The 20,284-nt window shown below is 36.0% G+C and overlaps 1 long non-coding RNA gene across 1 annotated transcript in view; it reads right to left on the reverse strand.

Annotated features, from left to right (window-relative positions):
- Positions 1–907: 907 nt before the first annotated feature.
- The window catches only part of LOC108581846, a 214,548-nt gene continuing 195,171 nt past the window's right edge, over positions 908–20,284 (reverse strand). Inside the window, exon 3 of the long non-coding RNA XR_002516620.2 lies at positions 908–2,995. This is a non-coding gene — a long non-coding RNA (uncharacterized LOC108581846). The remainder of the gene's footprint in view (positions 2,996–20,284) is intronic.

A 20,284-nucleotide genomic window follows, 5' to 3' on the forward strand; every position in this document is an offset into this window, starting at 1 on the left:
ATCAAGAAGGTCAGGGTTGGACCAGAGAATCTGCAGTTCCAATAAGTTTCCAGGAGATACAAATGTGGCTATACTACACTTTGAGAACCACTGCTCTATGATGGTGCTTCTCAATCCTGAAAGCACATTAAAATCATCTGATTTTTTAGAGAAATGCAAATTAAAACCACAATGAAATACCATCTCATGCCAGTTAGAATGCTGATCATTAAAAAGTCAGGAAACAATAGATGCTGGAGAGGACGTGGAAAAATAGGAAAGCTTTCACACTGTTGGCTGGAGTGTAAATTAGTTTACCCATTGTGGAAGACAGTGTGGCGATTCCTCAAGGATCTAGAACTAGAAATACTATTTGACCCAGCAATCCCATTACTGGGTATATACCCAAAGGATTATAAATCATTCTACTATAAAGACACATGCATACGTATGTTTATTGTGACACTGTTCACAATAGCAAAGACTTGGAACCAACCCACATGCCCAACAATGATAGACTGGATAAAGAAAATGTGGCACATGTATACCACGGAATACTATGCAGCCATAAAAAAGGATGAGTTAATGTCCTTTCCAGGGACATGGATAAAGCTGGAAACCATCATTCTCAGCAAACTAACACAAGAACAGAAAGCCAAACACTGCATGTTCTCACTCATAAGTGAGGGTTGAACAATGAGAGCACATGGACACAGGGAGGGGAACATCACATACCTGGGCCTGTCAGGGGGTGGGGGGCTAAGGGAGGGACAGCATTAGGAAAAATACCTAATGTAGATGACAGGTTGATGGGTGCAGCAAACCACCACAGCACCTGTATACCTATGTAACTAATCTGCACATTCTGCACATGTACCCCAGAACTTAAAGTATAATTTAAAAAATTGATTTTAATTAAAACATATATATTGATTATAAGGCACTAAATGCATAAATTTATATTTAGTTAGTGTGGGGTGGGACATAGTCAATTTGATAATGTCCATCCAGCAAAGAATGATTATTCTATTATTATGTGAAGTTAGTTTTCATATTAAAACAATTGAGCATAGAAATACTATTCTAAGTGAGAAGGTTTTTTTTACGGTGAATAAATGCATTCTATCTGTTAATTGATCTTTTATTTCAGCATGATTTTTAGACTTTAACTTAAGAGAGTAAGTTTAAGCATTATCGTCTTTTTTTCAGCTCCCATCACTACTCTAACATGTAATAGACAAGATTGGAAAGGAAAAGGTATACATCTACAAATTCAGGTATACTCTCTTTGGAAATAAATCATCTTTCCAGCAAATGTCATTTTTATTTCATTTTTGAATAATAATTCCAACAAATATCAGGAAGATCAGCATCTCAAGATTATCATTCTTCTGGATTATGCTGACATGCTCAAACATTTTACTTAAAACAGAACTGCTCCGTCAAAGTGGCTGGGTCAGACAGGTCTTTTGGAGTAAACATCAGGCTCAGGTAGAACCAGCCCTCATCTAAGAACATGTAAACCCTAGTATGACTTTTCAGGATTTGTTCTATCTGGAAACCTTCACTTTTTGACAGAGGTTCTAACAGGGTGAATCTTCGGTGAGGCAGAAATCTGGATTACTTTTTCTCAAGATGTTCCTTATTCCTATGCAAAGTTTTCTATTTACACTCCAGGTATCATCTCTACATACCAAGAAAATTTCAGAATAAAAGCCATGTGTAGCTAGAAAAGTTACTGTCACACCTTAGCCCTATTAAAACACTATCTATTACATTACTAAGTGGGCCCATTGCAATTGTGAAAATCTTCTCTAGGAGGACTAACTATTCATCTACACCATCTAATCATAAAAGGGCTGGCAAATATATATATACACAGAACTTCCCTTAACTCAAAAACTTCCTTAAGGGAAGTTTGCTTTTTGAGCTGGAACTTTCCTCTCTAAACATCCGGAAGAGACCATGTTTTATTCATCTGATATTTTCATTCACACTCCCAGTCTAGCATACCATGTGGAAGGCACTGATTGAATGTTGAATTAAATTCCTACCATTCATCCTATTTCTACTTACACAAAATATGTCTCTATGGTATTTCTGTTTGTCTCATTGGAGATACATAGAAGAAATGTAATAACTCTTGAACATGAAAATTCTTCACATATTTTATGGTATCTATTTTGTTTCTATATTCTTAGTGCTATTTACTCCAGACTAAACATCTCCGATTCCTCTATTTTTATATATTAAGGAATCAACAATCCATACCACCTTGCCATTTGGTCTCGAACTTCTGACCTCAAGTGATCCACCCACCTCAGCCTCCCAATCTTGCATCTTATATCTTACATTAATTAATCTTCGGATTTCCAGCCATTTATAAATGTAATAACCATGACTTCTCTCTCATCTTCAAAGGTGTTTGTAAAAATGTGGACAGTTCTATACTGCTTCATAAGAGGCCTCTCTTCAGGTTGCATGAATCCATTAATCCACACTCTTTGGGGGTTTATCAGTCAGGTGCACTGGTGTGTCATACAATGGATATCTCCCCATTGTTTTATAAGACGTACCATGAAATATTGTAATATCTAAATGAAATTAGAGCTTACAACATACATTTTCAGCAACATACAATTTGGCTGTCAACACCAAAACTAACGTTAGTTTGGACAAAACTATACTTACACGTTATAATCAATTAGCATACAGTTACCAGCTTTTCAAAATTTTGGTTATTCCAGAACAGTTTGAGATAATCATTAAAAGAAAATCATCAATGCAAAGTAATACGTTAATCTGTAAGAACTACGTGCTTAAAAGTGAGTATTGTAGAATACTCTAAAGTTTATTGTCTTTTAAAACAGAATATCTACAGAAATTAGTTTTTAAAGCAATACACCTTCTCCTCTATGACATGGAAACATGCATTTTAAGAAGAAAGAAAAATTTACCCACCTTGGTACAATGAGAGCTTGCTGTTATTCTTTCGATTGCAGAATGAAGTTATTTTCTGTAAAAAAAAATATATATATATATATATATATATAATTCCTATATAATTATAGGGATATTGGATTATTTATGAAAAAAAGCCAAAGTTTTATGAATTTCTGAAAATAAACTTATTTTACTTGTTGAATGATGCATGACTAGAATAAAAAATGATGTAGAAGAAAGAAGCACTTATAAATTGATCAAGTATTTTAATTATTGAATTAATATCACAGATAGTGAAACAATATAAAACTTCAAGAGTGATAATATATAATTCATAGATGCCTTATTAATTTTAATAAGATACAGTTTGACATTGATTTTTTTGTGTAAACTGACAATAAATTTATCCATAAATGTCAATACTTTTCAAGAGCTACAAATAAGTAGTTTGAACTTTAAGGGGTGGTTCAAGCAAAATAAAATTGAATAAATAATTCAATAAATAACAAATATGAGGCAAAATGGGACACATCATTGAAAATGTCTGTTTATCAAAAATAAATATGTTGCATGAAGAAAATTTCTTGCCATTTCAGAATTACAAAAAGACACAAAAATCAAAGTTTTAAAGAATAAAATAAACTTGTTTTGAATACATTTTTTCTAAGTTTTCACATTTTGTAAAACATGCCTATAATCAAATTAACTTTAATTGCTGTAGAAAAGAGAACATAAATTACTTCAAAAACGACCTTGGCTTTTTAACGGTTGCCATTCTAACTGGTGTACCATATGACCCAGCCATCCCATTACTGGATATATACTCAAAGGATTATAAATCATGCTGCTATAAAGACACATGCACACGTATGTTTATTGCGGCACTATTCACAATAGCAAAGACTTGGAATCAACCCAAATGTCCACCAGTGACAGACTGGATTAAGAAAGTGCGGCACATATACACCACGGAATACTATGCAGCCATAAAAAAGGATGAGTTTGTGTCCTTTGTAGGGACATGGATGCAGCTGGAAACCATCATTCTCAGCAAATTATCGCAAGAACAGAAAACCAAATACCGCATGTTCTCACTCATAGGTGGGAACTGAACAATGAGATCACTTGGACTCGGGAAGGGGAACATCACACACCGGGGCCCATCACGGGTACGGGGGAGGTGGGATTGGATTGGGAGTTATACCTGATGTAAATGACGAGTTGATGGGTGCAGCACACCAACATGGCACAAGTATACATATATAACAAACCTGCACGTTATGCACATGTACCCTAGAACTTAAAAGTATAATAATAATAATAATAATAAATTGACCTTGGTCTTGCATAGTATAAAGTTTTATTTGCTGAGATGCAAATCATACGTCAGAGTGAAAGGGTTGTCATCCAGGTCCTTAACAAAAGAGAGAGCTGGAGGTACTAAGATAACAGGAAATAAACTGTGACAATCTAATTACGTAGAATATGCTTCACATAGTTTTAGTCTGAGAAATTACTTGAACTGTTTGGAAAAACCAAGGACATGTTTTTAGATCAAATAATACCCTTAGGGACATCCTTTTCAAGTCACATCCATCAATATGTGACTGCCTGCTTGCATGTTCCCAAATGCATGTGTCCTGCCACCTGAAGAATGGCTAAAATATCTCCATTACCAGCGAATCCCTCCCCTCTTCCTATTCTTTTGCCCACAGCTGTCAGAGGTGATGTATGTTTATCTGTTGTTGAATCCTGCTATTATGTTAAGTATGGAAAAGAGTGGTTCTCTGTAAGTTTTGATATCTGAGTTCAGTGGTTTAATGTATTCATCATCAGATGTGAAGAAAAAAGTCATTGAAATGTGAAAAAAAAATGTGAAGAAAAAAGAGGTAACATATCCTACTGCATAAAAGATGGGAATCTTCTGCTTTTAGTCTCACCACTGTTTTTTCTCCTTTGGAGATCACAGGTGGCAAAAGAGACTCTGGAGGACATGCCTGAGTAACCTGTGTAGTGGGAATGGAAGGTTTGCACCGCCCCTTACCATTAGCACGCTTATGTAAGTAATTTGTGGTGCACCTAATCAATAGCATACTACTTAGAAATAAAGAATGAACTACTGTTACACTCAATAGCATGGATATGTAAGATGTGATATTTACAACAGATATAAAGATGAGAAAAAGAAGATGGGCACACAAAAATACATACTGTATAATTTTATATATATATATGTGAGGTTCAACAAATGGCAGAACAACTGTAATAGGTAAGAGAGAATCAGGGTTACCATGGGTGAGCAGGAAATTCACTGAGATGGGCAAGAGAGAACCTTTTGCAATGTCTTATATCTTAATTTGGTGGTTACCAGGGTGCATATACATACAGAAGTTCCTTAAGCTGCACTTTACTATATCACACTTCAATAAAACAGTTTTCTAAAAGAAATATTATTATGGTAATATTATAATATTTAAAATGTTATATAAACATAGGGAGATACAAATCTGCTATTTTACAATTGCTTGTGGATGTATATACGTGTTTAAAGCAGGAGTGTCCAATCTTTTGGCTTCCCTGGGCAACACTGGAAGAAAAATTATCTTGGATCACACATAAAATACACTAACACTAATGATAGCTGATGAGCTTAAAAAAAAAAAAAAACAGGCAAAAGATTTTCATAATGTTTTAAGAAAGTTTATGAATTTGTTGAGCCATATTCCAAGCTGTCCAGGGCCTCATGCAGCCCATGGGCCATGGGTTGGACAAGCTTGGTATAAAGGTTCCCTGTTTTGTTTAAGCTTCTCTTGTTACCTACCTACTTAGTTAAACTACTACATGAAATGTTTTATATCTTATTTCCGATTTCTCATTCATGTCCCAAATATTGTCTGTATCTTATTTTTCATTTTACTTTTTAACTTAAGCTCCCTTTTTTATATTTTGTTACCTAACTTAAATATCTTTCTTGACATTTCTTAATTTGCATTTAACCAAAGCTCCACATCAGTTTAGTTCTAAAAAATTTTATGGAGATTCTGGTTAAGATTCCAGAAACAGAATTTTAAAATTATTTCAAAGCCCTCTATTTACAAACTGGATTAATTTTTATATGATACAAAAGCCTGTTATGTGGCCTTTGGGTTTCTAGAAACCAATTTTTTAATAATTGGGAAACTCATAACTAATAATTAAGAAACAGTCTATAGCATATCCTATAACCTTATAAAGAAAATAAAACATTTTTATAAAAGCATAATTTTTAAGAATCTTGGCATTTTAAAATTTATTTTATAGTAAACAATTTTCCCGACTAGGTGTGTAATTTCTTCATACATGTGAGATGCAGATAATGAGCAAGAAAGCAAGGGGAGTGGAATTTCTGCTGAAGAACCCTATAATGTACAGTACATTTCTCTCTCCCTTTCAATCACTTTCAGCTTTCACAGTGGGAGAAAAAATATATAGAAGGAAGACAAGATCCAGCCATATGCTGACATTGTTGAAAGACTGTGCTGACATTTTGGTAAGAAAAGTAAGACGTCACCTCTCAGTTTTATCTTCCCAGAAAGAGAAATCATTTTTCTTTCCTTATGAAATTTATGATTCCAAGAAGCTATAGTGTTACTTGAAATTTTTAAAAAATCAAATCAAGCTATAATTTTCATATGCCATAATGCATATGTATTTTTTTTTATGATGCCAATCTACCCCAAATGACACAGAATTACTGTGTGAGATATATGTCATGCTCGTGTCAAAGTGGAACCTCTGCCTGGAGAAGTACATATTACCTTTCTAAAAATAATAACCTAGGAAGCACACTTCCTCTAATGGTTAAAATCTCATGGCATATGTTCATTCAACCTTTGAATTTCTTGTTTATACATTTTTTATGCAATAGGGGAAATGGGAAATCGGAAATATGTATTTTTTGTTATTTTGAGTATACACTGCTCATCCCCATCATAAAGGAGCAAAGGGAATTTCGTGTATTTGTGATAATGAAAGAGGTCCTATACTAGTGCTTAAAACATAAGGCTAAGAAAAAATTTTCATTTTAATGATAAAAATGGATAGATCATTTTTCTTCACAATTACAAGGTTTTAAAATATATAGAGAGTACCCACTGTGTACTAACTTTTAGGTCAGAATGATCATATAACTTTGACTATGTTAAGTACAATCTTGGGATATAATAATATGGAATATTCACTTCCCATAATCGTGGAAACAAAAATTTCGGAGTGATGCCCAACTATTCTGGTGTTGGAGGTGAAGGAGTACATGACACTTGCAAAATGTGTAAACATCCAAGAACTGAGATTGATGAACCTAGAATTTTATAGCAATTGTTACAATCACTTTTGATGTGTGTCTCATTTACTAGTTATATTGAACAATTTATTAATGCACTGTGTATTCTAAACCATACTCTCCCATTACAATATTTAGCCTGAAAATATTCCAGCATAGGTGAAATGGATTTTTCTATTAAGCACTGGAACCCTTTAAAACAAAAAATACTTTTAGTTAAGTAGAACTAATTGCATTCACAATATCTAGATATTTATATTCCTGTTGAATATGTTACCTAGATATTTAGATTCTCTTAAGCTTTATTTTTCTGGATCTCCATTTACTGATCTTTTTAACAAGATGTGCACTTGAGGGAAGATTTTGAAAACATGTAAGTATTCCATCAGTTTTAATGGAGCAACTCCCTGAGTTATCAGCATCTTCTGATTAAAAACCTGTATATTTAAACAAAGGTAGAAATAGATGGTAAAATCTATTAGTGCTGCTTTTTTTCCTCTACCACCGACACAAGGTCTTTAGGTTTAGCTTGAAGAGGAATATAAAGATTTAAAAGGGATTGAGCAAACCTCTCATTCTGAATAAAGTTAAGTGGGCATTGACTTTTTAATTTAATTTAAATTTTGAAATCTCAGTCACCATGTCAACATCAGTAAACAGGTGTCTCTCTAATCATGTCACTTTGGATAACTTCTAAAACCAAAAGGATATTAAAATAAATATTGTATTTCTAAAAACATTTGTCTTCAAACATTCAAAACAAAGTTTAAAAACCTCAAAATATAACACTGCTTTCTTCCTAAATTTTAACTGCAGCTTTTGCAAGAGTATTTTTTCTCATTCCTATTTATCAAAAACAGACTGTCTTTACTGTGGCAGTTAAATTAGTTTGTTTTGTTATTATTAATAATTATTATTATCTTTGACTACTCTAACCACTTCACCTTAAAAACTGGTTCTATGGAAAAATGCTTTTCATCTCTCAAATACCTAACTTATAAATAAATGTGCGCCTCAAATTCTGGTTTTAAATGGGGGGCTAATTGTATTACAAATATCTGTCTTTTAGCGGCCTGCTGGTGTCATTATTAACAGTAATAACAAGTTCTGAGCACCAATTTCCATTGCTGGTAGGCTTAATTATAGATGTTGGATGGAACCATAGAGATAATCCATTCTAATAGTTGCAAGCACCTCTTAAAAACAACAGCAACAATAACACTAAAACCAGTATATAAATACATAATTACAGTATTTTCCTGCAGAATGAATGCGGGAGATGGGGAGATGGACACCTGATCAGTCCAGTCCCTAGGGGTCTCTGATGCATAAACAAGGAAGCTTTGATATGAAAATGTCACACCTAGTCAATCTGCTCCATTGAAAGATATGAAACAGATTCGAAGAGGGAAAATAACTTGCAGAAGTCAACATACAAGTCAATGAAAATGAAGATATGAGTCTGGTGTCCTGAATCATTAAGCTATCTTGCCCTGGATGGTACTGGCTTGTACATGATTTAAACTGTTAAGTCGTGAATGAAGCTCAGACATTTTTACAGCTAATATTTGCGCCCATTTTCTGTTCTTTTCCTGTAAAATCATTAAAAATAAATCTTAGGTAGATTTTAAGGTGTAAAAATAACTGGCTACTCCAAAGATGTCATTAAATATTTCCAGTTTAAGTTTGAAATAGTTTTGATTAGCTTCTCATTAAAAAGTTGTTCTTCACTGAGACCATCATGATAACGTGTTGCTTTTGTAAACTTTATCTTCTAAAACAAAGGTATGCCATCCTTGTGTGGCTATAAAACAGAAGCATTCCAAGATTTCAAGGCTTAGTGTTCAGTTGGTTGTTGGGTAGGGGCAAAAAAGTAGCAGAAGCTGGCATAGCATATATTGTTTTTTTTGTTTTTGTTTTTTTTCAATTAAAGTTTCAGCTTTCTCTAATGGGCATTCTTTTTATATATATAAAATTTCAACTTTTAGTTACAGGGGTGCATGTGCAGGTTTGTCACATGGGTATATAACATGATGCTGAAGTTTGGGATATGGATCCTGTCACTCAGGAAGTGAGCATAATGCCCAATAGGTAATCTGTTACCCCACACCCCTCTTCTTCCCTCCCTACTCTAGTAGTCTGCAGTCTCTGTTGTTCCCATCTTTATGCCCCTGTGTACTCAATGTTTAGCTCCCACATATAAGTGAAAACATGCTATATTTGGCTTTCTGTTTCTACATTAATTTGCTTAGGATTATGACCTCCAGCTATATTCATGTTGCAAAAGACAAGATTTTGCTCTTTTTCATGGCTGCATAGAATCCTATGGTGTATATGTGCAACATTTTTCTCATACAAGAGGCCAACAACCATATGATATCATCTTTAATCATCAGAGAAATACAAATCAAAACCACAATGAGATACCATCTCACACAAATCAGAATGGCTAATATTAATGGGCATTCTTGTTGGTGTTATTTTTCCCATTTTTTTAAGATTGGAAGAATACTACCTGGCTGACTTGCTTCCATTGGAGGCATGAGCAACATCTTTTAGGTTTATTGAAATAAAAAGGTATGAAAAATCATCAGGACATTCCTTTATACTGTTGTAGCAGTGGCTATCACAAATTGACTAACTTGGCATTTTTCTCAATCTTCACTTTTCTCAGTGCCTTACTTGCTAAGGAAAGCATGTTTGCTTTTAACATAACCAACAACAAAAAAAAAAACACAGAATTTTTTAAAAATTTAGTTTAAAAAAATGTATATGGATGCTGCCAGCTCTTCAAAAACCATGCCATACATATCAGTAATACTCACTGTGAAATGCTTATATTCTAATGCATTTGACAAGTTGCTATTTACAAACAGAAATGAGTTCTTTAATCTCCGAATTCACAGATATTTAACAAGCGAACAAATAAAACTTGCTTAATTTATAATATCATTAGAATATTATATATTTACAATAAAAAACTGGAGGGGATATTATGACTTCAAAAGAATAATAATCTGAATTGCATTTAATGTCATGCTATTTTTGACAGAAACATTATTACCAGATATAGAGTTATAACAAAATTATCAGTGTTTTCAAAGTGATATTGGGAGATAGTTCTTAAACTGTAATGATTTTTAAAAATTCCTTTTAAAGGAAAAATGGCATAGCTATTTTCATTATAATATTTAATTTCTATGCATATAAACTGTGTATATGACATTATAACTACAGGTGCTCTACACTTTCAAGAAAGACTACAGAACCAAAAGTAAAATTAAATTAAAACCTTAAAAATGTTTTTGCCCTCACTGTATGAACATTTCAAGGACTTTTGAGTTGAGATGTTAACAACATACTGGCTTTGCAGAACTTTAATGACTTTCATGACTTTCTTTTGTCTGAGCTTTCAAATCTTTGCTTGACAGAGATTTATATTCACTTAATAGAAATCCATAATGTATATATAAAAACATCTACTTCTTAAGTTTTGAGCATATCACAATGATTACAATATCATGGCAGCACTATGTAGCAGCAAAAGTGTACACGCAAATGAACACATGTTCCCACAGCTCATGGGCATAACATAGTGAAAAGGATGTCAATCATGAATAATGCTTAAATTAGCCTCTTAAAGGTTTTCCTTGTGATTGTAAACACAGAATTGAAAGATTATTGTGGAAAATCTATAAAATCCAAAGAATACATTTTGGCTCCTCTGGGGCTTGATATAATCTAGTCTGATCTTGTTCAAATCTTGAACTGTTTGACTTTTTCATGACTTTACTATGATATAATTTACACCCAAAAAACTGTACTCATTTATAAACACTGTGATGAGTTTTGATGATGTATATACCTGGGAAACCACCATCGCAATTACAATACAAAACATTTCTATCAACTCTAAACCTTTTCTCGTGCCCCTTTGTGGTCAATTCCTCCCGCATACCATGTCCTAGACAACTGTTGATCTGCTTTCTATCACTATTAATCAGTTTGCACTTTCTAGAGTTTCATATAAGTAGAATCACTCCATGTGTACCAATTTGTATGCAACTTCTTTCACTAAGAATACTCATTTTGAGATGTGTATTGTTCCTTTCTTTTTGCCACATGGTTTGAATCCCTGTAATTTGATCTCTGTTGTACATCTAGCAACACTAGAGCTTGAGACTCTAATTTGAGATTATTTGAGAAACTCTACCTTTGATGGATGATTCATTGGCAGATGACCTGAAGACACATGATTCTCAGGTTGTTAAAGAATGGCCATTAATTACTGTGTTTACAGAGAGAGGTACACAAAAATCTTTCATTTTAACGTTGTTAAGTCACCAGATGGCATGGAGGACTTTTTCCTCTATCAATTCTGTCCTTAAAGAAGCACTTTCCTTTTGACATAGTTTTTTTTTTTTTTTTTTTTAGACAGAGTCTCGCTCTTTTGCCCAGATTGGAGTGCAGTGGCCAGATCTCAGCTCACTGCAAGCTCCGCCTCCCGGATTCATGCCATTCTCCTGCCTCAGCCTCCCGAGTAGCTGGGACTACAGGCGCTAATTTTTATATTTGTTAGTAGAGACGGGGTTTCACCGTGTTAGCCAGGATGGTCTCGATCTCCTGACCTCGTGATCCGCCCGTCTCGGCCTCCCTTGACATAGTTGTTTTTTTTTTTTTTTTTTTTTAATTCTAAAAAATAATTAACATATTTTTACTCTTTTATTTTACAAAAATGATTAACCACTTACAAATGTAGTAAGTGTTGTACATTTTCACATGATATAATCACCACTGTATTGTGAGCACCTTGAAGTCCACCTTATTCATTTTGGGATGCCCAGGCCCACACAGTAAATGTTAGACCTAATAATGTTAAATGTTAGACCTAATACCATAAAAATCCCAGAGGAAAACCTAGGTAGTACCATTCAGGACATAGGCATGGGCAAAGACTTCATGTCTAAAACACCAAAAGCAACGGCAACAAAAGCCAAAATTGACAAATGGGATCTCATTAAACTAAAGAGCTTCTGCACAGCAAAAGAAACTACCATCAGAGTGAACAGGCAACCTACAGAATGGGAGAAAATTTTTGCAATCTACTCATCTGACAAACGGCTAATATCCAGAACCTACAAAGAACTCAAACACATTTACAAGAAAAAAACAAACAACCCCATCAAAAAGTGGGCAAAGGATATGAACAGATATTTCTCAAAAGAAGACATTCATACAGCCAACAGACACATGAAAAAATGCTCATCATCACTGGCCATCAGAGAAATGCAAATCAAAACCACAATGAGATACCATCTCACACCAGTTAGAATGGCGATCATTAAAAAGTCAGGAAACAACAGGTGCTGGAGAGGATGTGGAGAAATAGGAACACTTTTACACTGTTGGTGGGATTGTAAACTAGTTCAACCATTATGGAAAACAGTATGGCGATTCCTCAAGGATCTAGAAGTAGATGTACCATATGACCCAGCCATCCCATTACTGGGTATATACCCAAAGGATTATAAATCATGCTGCTATAAAGACACATGCACACGTATGTTTATTGCGGCACTATTCACAATAGCAAAGACTTGGAATCAACCCAAATGTCCATCAGTGACAGATTGGATTAAGAAAATGTGGCACATATACACCATGGAATACTATGCAGCCATAAAAAAGGATGAGTTTGTGTCCTTTGTAGGGACATGGATGCAGCTGGAAACCATCATTCTCAGCAAACTATCACAAGAACAGAAAACCAAACACCGCATGTTCTCACTCATAGGTGGGAACTGAACAATGACATAGTTTTTAACTCAGGATTCATACTAGGATCAGAATGGTGAAGAGTTTTCTTCCCAGTTGAAGGAAAAAATCTCTCATCAGAAATATTTTCTTTTTATTATTGATCAGTTGAGGTCTACAATGGTGAAATTACTCTCAGATGAAGATACACACATCTACTTAAAATAAGAGGTTAAAACTGCAACCTCATTACATATACGTATGTATATATACATATGTGTACATATATGCATGCATATATATGTGTATATATGTATGTATATAGGTATATACATGTTTTTATATATGTATACATATATACACACAGAGAAATATATACATGTAATTTTGTATGGCTTTTCAGGACTGCAAAAAGACTAAAATGTGAAACTGTACAAAGTCACCTTAATAGTAGATCATTTTCCATCATCTTTAAAACTTTTGTCAAAGTATTTAAAGCTTTCTTATTGTCAGTTATATAGGTATAGGAGAATGCAAAAACAGTAAAACCAGTATTACTTATTGCATTGTGTCTTCTTATTTTTGTGCTGCTATAACAAAATACCACACATTGGGTAATTAATATAAAATATAAATGTATTTCTCACAGTTCTGGAGTCTTGGAAGTCCAAGATCAAGGCACCAGCAAATTGGTGTCTGGTGAAGACAGTTTTCCCTACTTTCACGATGGCACCGTGTTGCTGTGTCCTCAACATGGCGGAAGGCAGAAGGGTACAAAGGGCTGAATGCTGTCTCATGCCCATTTCATAAGGCTCCTAACCCCTAATCATGAGGGAGGAGCCCAAGATGACTGGGCACCTGCCCTCCCAAAGGCTCTATCTCTTTGAGACGGAGTCTCGCTTGTCAGCCCAGGCTGGAGTGCAGTGGCCGGATCTCAGCTCTCACTGCAAGCCTCATTCCCGGTTCACGCCCATCTTTCCTGCCTCAGCCTCCTAGTAGCTGGGACTACAGGCTTTTCACCTCACTGGGTTTTTTGTATTTGTATCTATCTCTTAATATTGCATTGGGAATTAAGTTTCAACATGAATTTTGGAAAGAACACAAATATTCAAACCGTAGCACATCAGTTTACAATGTTCAAACCATTGAGAATTGATGTATTTTATCTCTTAGTAAAAAAAAAACTAATTAAGGGTAATTGAACAGTGTTTGCCTTGTGCATTAACTAACAATATGAAGCAAGTACTTTTCCAATGCCTTAGTGAATTATCATACTTCTCTAAACGACTGGCTCTTAATTTTAGTCTTTGTCCTTTCTATGCTATAAAATACCTTTGGGAATTTCTTTAATGTGGGGTGTTTCACTGACATCACTTGCTCTGGAACATCTTCATTACTTTATTTATTTATTTATTTTGGTCACAACCACTTTCCTCATTTATTTCAGTAAGTTTGCAAGTATTAAGTTCCACTGCTTCTATATTTTCAGTCTTCGAAATAACACCACTGTCAACATTCCTATGGTCACTTACTTCTTCAGACATCCATTTATGTTTGTTTTGAATTTTACTTCTAGCATTATCACTTATAGTTTCTTTGTTGAACTTTTATCTTTGTTGGCCAATTCCCCCATTCCAAAGATCAAGTTATGTAAAATGGCATGTGGTTGAATCACTGGGAAAATAGGGAGGTAACACTTCTTCATGTTTGCTGTCAGAATAAGAACTAAATAACAGATGGGCAGTGATCACTTACGGACAGATCTAAAATAAGTGACATTACCATTCATTTATCATGATGGGGATCTGTTGTTTATGCAGTGATTTGTAGACTAAAGAGCTAATAGTATTTTTTTTTTTTTTTTTTTTTTTTTTACTTTATACAGTTACTCACAGTTAATATATTGTGGTAATTGAAGTTGGAACTGTATTTATGGGGACTGGTATTCTCTGACTAAATCATGATATCTGAATTTCGTGAATGTTGAAACTGTGCAAAAACAAGCACTGCCTCTATGTATGTGTCAAATTTTGCCTACAGTTAGGTAAAAACCAAAATTAGGACTTAGAATCTCTCCACATTTGATAAGCGATTTAGTACTGGCCAGTTACTTCATTTAAAATACATACCTACTAGATACCATGGTAAATGTTTATCAGATTGAGTTAGTTTGCATTTTTCTACTTTAAGATTAGGTATGTAGTCTTCACCATGCTTTTGGTATATATGGTATTTGAGATAATACAAAATTGAGATTGTAAAAACTCCTCAAACTCAAATTTAATAAATTAAACCATAAAATAATACACAGAATAAATCACTTATTTTGCAGTTAATTTTATTCACAGCTAGGCCAATAACTACTTTTGAAGTCCATTTTGGTGTTCCTCTGCCTTTGAATAGTGATGGAAATATTTTAATACCTTAGATTCCACGAAATCAGTAAAGAGGTGAGTCCTGGAAGTGATCAACAAACAACTACATTTGCCTTGTTAAAAATAGGCTTATGTTAGTTCAATTTTTAGTTCAATGTAAGTATATTGTCTCTCTTTTGTAAAAAAGGTGAATGTAAAATCTGTACGTTCTATGAACTGTAAAGTGAAAAAATCTAATCAGCAATTTTCACTCATTCATAGATTTTTTTAAATTGCTGAATAAAACAGCTTTCTAAAACATGTCCTTTTTGGTTATTATTATGTCAAATGGAAAAATGAGATTAATTAATTTTATGCCAGAATTATTAATGCAGCAATAATAGCAATTGAGTTAGTAAATATTCAAAACTTTCATTTTGAATGGCAGAAACCTATAAACCCTACACAAATAAAGCCTAAAAACTTTTTTTTCCAGCACACAGTTTAAGAATCATCATCAGTTTTCTCTCTTTCATTCCCTTTTTCTTTCTTTCTTTTTTAATCTAAGGATGACAAATGAATAAAGCAGAAAGTCTTAGGGCAAAAAAAGAAAGTACGTTTCTGAATGAGTGTTCAAATAAAACTTTAAAATTTTAATTGAAAATTTGAGTCTGTCTGGATGACTCTGTTTCCATGTAGGTTTATACAACTTTATGATTAGCATGTACATGGTAGTACTCAAGAGATGGAGAATTCAGGATTTACCAATAACCAGGAGAAGTCTCTCATTCTGAAATCAAGGAATTATATATTCTCCCCTCTTAGTCACTAATAATCCACAATGAAACATTTTGAATGAAAATTCTACTTCCAGCCAGGCACAATTGCTTACGCCTGTAATCTCAGCACTTTGGGAGGCTGAGGCAGGAGAATCACCTGAGCCCAGGAGTTCAAGATCAGCCCTGGCAACCTAGTCAGACCCCCCTCTGTAAAAAAATTACAAAATTAGCTGGGTGTTGTGGTGATGCCTATAGTCCCTAGCTGAGGTTGAGCCTAGGAAGTTGAAGTTATAGTGAATTGTGATCATGGCACTGCACTCCAGCCTGGACAACAAACACTCTGCCTGCCCCCAGTCAAAAAAGAAAAGAAAATTCTACTTCTGTATTGAAAGGCAACAAATGTTACAGTCCAATTTTTAAAATTAGAATTTGTTCTTAGTTCACTGTATATTAGAGTTCAAAATTATTTATAGCATTGGTTTTCAATTCTTTACATGTAGTTTGCTTCCTGGTATTTGAATACTATTAAACAGAAAATAATTTTTTTTCAAGTACTAGAATGTTTCTCTGCCTATGAGGAGCAGTACTCCTCTCACTAATTCTTTTTAAAATTGAAACTACATAAAAAATTAAAGATATGAACTCTCAATAATATTGAGATGTAATGCTTAAATTTAAGCATATTTAAAAACAGATTCCAACCATTTCTACCTTTTTTTTTTTTTTTTTTTTTTTTGAGACGGAGTCTCGCTCTGTCGCCCGGGCTGGAGTGCAGTGGCCGGATTTCAGCTCACTGAAAGCTCCGCCTCCCGGGTTCACGCCATTCTCTGGCCTCAGCCTCCCGAGTAGCTGGGACTACAGGCGCTGCCACCTCGCCCGGCTATTTTTTGTATTTCTTAGTAGAGACAGGGTTTCACCGTGTTAGCCAGGATGGTCTCGATCTCCTGACCTCGTGATCCGCCCATCTCGGCCTCCCAAAGTGCTGGGATTACAGGCTTGAGCCACCGCGCCCGGCCCCATTTCTACTTTTAATAGGTACCATTCAGCTTCACAGGGGATCACTGTAGAAAGTATATAGTTTAGGGCGGAGCAAGATGGCCGAATAGGAACAGCTCCAGTCTCCAACTCCCAGCGCCAGCGACACAGAAGACCGGTGATTTCTGCATTTTCAACTGAGGTACTGGGTTCATCTCACTGGGGAGTGCAGGACGATCGGTGCTGGTCAGCTGCTGCAGCCCGACCAGCAAGAGCTGAAGCAGGGCGAGGCATCGCCTCACCTGGGAAGCGCAAAGGGGAAGGGAATCCCTTTTCCTAGCCAGGGGAACTGAGACACACAACACCTGGAAAATCGGGTAACTCCCACCCCAATATTGCGCTTTAAGCAAACAGGCACACCAGGAGATCATATCCCACACCTGGCCGGGAGGGTCCCACGCCCACGGAGCCTCCCTCATTGCTAGCACAGCAGTCTGTGATCTACCGGCAAGGCAGCAGCGAGGCTGGGGGATGGGCGCCCGCCATTGCTGAGGCTTAAGTAGGTAAACAAAGCTGCTGGGAAGCTCCAACTGGGTGGAGCTCACAGCAGCTCAAGGAAACCTGCCTGTCTCTGTAGACTCCACCTCTGGGGACAGGGCACAGCTACACAACAACAACAACAACAACAACAAAGCAGCAGAAAACTCTGCAGACGCAAACGACTCTGTCTGACAGCTTTGAAGAGAGCAGTGGATCTCCCAACACGGAGGCTGAGATCTGAGAACGGACAGACTGCCTGCTCAAGTGGGTCCCTGACCCCTGAGTAGCCTAACTGGGAGACATCCCCCACTAGGGGCAGTCTGACACCCCACACCTCACAGGGTGGAGTACACCCCTGAGAGGAAGCTTCCAAAGCAAGAATCAGACAGGTACACTCGCTGTTCAGAAATATTCTATCTTCTGCAGCCTCTGCTGCTGATACCCAGGCAAACAGGGTCTGGAGTGGACCTCAAGCAATCTCCAACAGACCTACAGCTGAGGGTCCTGACTGTTAGAAGGAAAACTATCAAACAGGAAGGACACCTACACTAAAACCCCATCAGTACATCACCATCATCAAAGACCAGAGGCAGATAAAACCACAAAGATGGGGAAAAAGCAGGGCAGAAAAGCTGGAAATTCAAAAAATAAGAGCACATCTCCCCCGGCAAAGGAGCGCAGCTCATCGCCAGCAACGGATCAAAGCTGGACGGAAAATGACTTTGACGAGATGAGAGAAGAAGGCTTCAGTCCATCAAATTTCTTAGAGCTAAAGGAGGAATTACGTACCCAGCGCAAAGAAACTAAAAATCTTGAAAAAAAAGTGGAAGAACTGACGGCTAGACTAATTAATGCAGAGAAGGTCATAAACGAAATGAAAGAGATGAAAACCATGACACGAGAAATACGTGACAAATGCACAAGCTTCAGTAACCGACTCGATCAACTGGAAGAAAGAGTATCAGCGATTGAGGATCAAATGAATGAAATGAAGCGAGAAGAGAAACCAAAAGAAAAAAGAAGAAAAAGAAATGAACAAAGCCTGCAAGAAGTATGGGATTATGTAAAAAGACCAAATCTACGTCTGATTGGGGTGCCTGAAAGTGAGGGGGAAAATGGAACCAAGTTGGAAAACACTCTTCAGGATATCATCCAGGAGAACTTCCCCAACCTAGTAGGGCAGGCCAACATTCAAATCCAGGAAATACAGAGAACGCCACAAAGATACTCCTCGAGAAGAGCAACTCCAAGACACATAATTGCCAGATTCACCAAAGTTGAAATGAAGGAAAAAATCTTAAGGGCAGCCAGAGAGAAAGGTCGGGTTACCCACAAAGGGAAGCCCATCAGACTCACAGCAGATCTCTCGGCAGAAACTCTCCAAGCCAGAAGAGAGTGGGGGCCAATATTCAACATTCTTAAAGAAAAGAATTTTAAACCCAGAATTTCATATCCAGCCAAACTAAGTTTCATCAGTGAAGGAGAAATAAAATCCTTTACAGATAAGCAAATGCTTAGAGATTTTGTCACCACTAGGCCTGCCTTACAAGAGACCCTGAAGGAAGCACTCAACATGGAAAGGAACAACCGGTACCAGCCATTGCAAAAACATGCCAAAATGTAAAGACCATCAAGGCTAGGAAGAAACTGCATCAACTAACGAGCAAAATAACCAGTTAATATCATAATGGCAGCATCAAGTTCACACATAACAATCTTAACCTTAAATGTAAATGGACTAAATGCTCCAATGAAAAGACACAGACTGGCAAACTGGATAAAGAGTCAAGACCCATCAGTCTGCTGTATTCAGGAGACCCATCTCACACGCAGAGACATACATAGGCTCAAAATAAAGGGATGGAGGAAGATTTACCAAGCAAATGGAGAACAAAAAAAAGCAGGGGTTGCAATCCTAGTCTCTGATAAAACAGACTTTAAACCATCAAAGATCAAAAGAGACAAAGAAGGCCATTACATAATGGTCAAGGGATCAATTCAACAGGAAGAGCTAACTATCCTAAATATATATGCACCCAATACAGGAGCACCCAGATTCATAAAGCAAGTCCTTAGAGACTTACAAAGAGACTTAGACTCCCATACAATAATAATGGGAGACTTCAACACTCCACTGTCAACATTAGACAGATCAACGAGACAGAAAGTTAACAAGGATGTCCAGGAATTGAACTCATCTCTGCAGCAAGCAGACCTAATAGACATCTATAGAACTCTCCACCCCAAATCAACAGAATATACATTCTTCTCAGCACCACATCGTACTTACTCCAAAATTGACCATATAATTGGAAGTAAAGCACTCCTCAGCAAATGTACAAGAACAGAAATTATAACAAACTGTCTCTCAGACCACAGTGCAATCAAACTAGAACTCAGGACTAAGAAACTCAATCAAAACCGCTCAACTACATGGAAACTGAACAACCTGCTCCTGAATGACTACTGGGTACATAATGAAATGAAGGCAGAAATAAAGACGTTCTTTGAAACCAATGAGAACAAAGATACAACATACCAGAATCTCTGGGACACATTTAAAGCAGTGTGCAGAGGGAAATTTATAGCACTAAATGCCCACAAGAGAAAGCAGGAAAGATCAAAAATTGACACTCTAA

This window comes from Papio anubis, chromosome 14, assembly GCF_008728515.1.
Source record: "Papio anubis isolate 15944 chromosome 14, Panubis1.0, whole genome shotgun sequence".
In the NCBI taxonomy this organism is placed as follows: Eukaryota; Metazoa; Chordata; class Mammalia; order Primates; family Cercopithecidae; genus Papio; species Papio anubis.